Source organism: Myotis davidii, unplaced genomic scaffold (assembly GCF_000327345.1).
Source record: "Myotis davidii unplaced genomic scaffold, ASM32734v1 scaffold49, whole genome shotgun sequence".
In the NCBI taxonomy this organism is placed as follows: Eukaryota; Metazoa; Chordata; class Mammalia; order Chiroptera; family Vespertilionidae; genus Myotis; species Myotis davidii.
In genome coordinates, this window is record NW_006300375.1 from 4,690,055 (window position 1) to 4,691,662 (window position 1,608).

Here is a 1,608-nt window from a genome sequence, read left to right on the forward strand (position 1 = left end):
AAGAACCTGGCCATAGAACCTGGCGACCGAACCTGGCTGGAGAACCTAGTGAGGGAACATGGCTACAGAACCTGGCTGGAGAACCTAGCAAGAGAACATGGCTACAGAACCTAGCACGAGAACATGGCTACAGAACCTGGCTGGAGATCCTGACCAGAACTTGGCTAGAGATCCTGGCTAGGCTGCTGATCAACTGAACGCTGTCTTTGTGTCATTCCTTCTTCGCCGACTCCGTCCACACCTTTGGGGACCCCTGGACCTGCTGGGGCAGGACCCCAGCAGCAGACAAAGAATTCCTCTCTATTCAGGTAAGTTACATTTTTCTAGGAAATTTTCAATGCCATCTCAATATTATACTGAATTGGCACAAAGTCACTCATAACATTGTCTTATGATTTTTTTAACAGCTTTGGAAATTGTAATAATATGTCCTTTTCAATTCCTTATATTGGTTATTAGTGTTTTTTCTCTTCACTTTGTCAGTCTTGTCTGGGTATTTTCATTATTTGTTTCAAAGAACAATTTTTGCTTTATTGGCCCTATCTGATATATTTGTTTTCGATTTCATCAATTTATGCTTTCATTAATTAATCTTTATTATTTGCTTCCTTATTTCTTTGGGTTTATTTTACTGTCCAGTTCATGCCATTTGGGGATAGATGCTTAGTTAGTTAATTTTTGCCTTTTCTCTTCATAATACTGTAGATACAGTAAGGCTATAAATTGCCCTCTGAGTACTGCTGTAGTTGCAACTGAACAGTTTCAATATCAAGTGTTTTCATCATTATTTAAATAAAAATATTTTATAATTCCTATTTTAATTGCAATTACTGCTTTGCTCCATCCATTATTTAGAAGTATAATTTTTAATTTCCACACATGTGGGGGTTTTCTAGTTATTTGTTGGATTTTGTAATTTTTTTAATGTTATTGATTTCTAGCTTAATTTTATTTTAGTCAGAAAGCATAGTCTTTGTGATTTAAACACTTTGGAATTTGTTAAGACTCGCTTTATGTTCAGTATGCAGTCAATTCTGTCCGTGTACCATGTGTACCTAGGAAAAAAAGGCAAGTCCTGCAATTGCTGAGTGTAAGGGTCTTAACACATTAATTAGGTCAAATTTGTTAATATATTCTATATTCTTCTGATATTATGTATGCTTTTTCTATCAATTCACAGGAGAGGGATTTTGAAATATCTCACATGATTGTGGGTATACCCACTTCTCTTTTTTAATTCTGTTCATTTATATTTAATATGTTTTGAGTGTATCAAATTTAGAATTGCTATACCTTCATGGTGAGTTGAACTTTTTATCACTATAAAATGACTTTCTTAAATCTCTTTTCACCTCAAAACTATTTTATCTGTTACTAATATGGCCACACTATGTATTATTGTCTTTAGTGTATTTTTTCTGTCCTTTTATTTTTAACTAGAGGCCTGGTGCACAAAAATTTGTGCACTCGGGGGAAGGGGGGTCCCTCAGACCGGCCTGTGCCCTCTTGCAGTCTGGGACCCCTCGGGAGATAACAACCTGCTGGCTTAGGCCTGCTCCCGGGTGGCAGAGGGCAGGCCCAATCCCTAGGTGCAGCCCCTGGTCAGGC

At 37.4% G+C, this 1,608-nt stretch overlaps 1 long non-coding RNA gene across 1 annotated transcript in view; it reads left to right on the forward strand.

Annotated features, from left to right (window-relative positions):
• Positions 1-215: 215 nt before the first annotated feature.
• LOC107185195 overlaps positions 216-1,608 on the forward strand; it is a 3,036-nt gene continuing 1,643 nt past the window's right edge. Inside the window, exon 1 of the long non-coding RNA XR_001516113.1 lies at positions 216-308. This is a non-coding gene — a long non-coding RNA (uncharacterized LOC107185195). The remainder of the gene's footprint in view (positions 309-1,608) is intronic.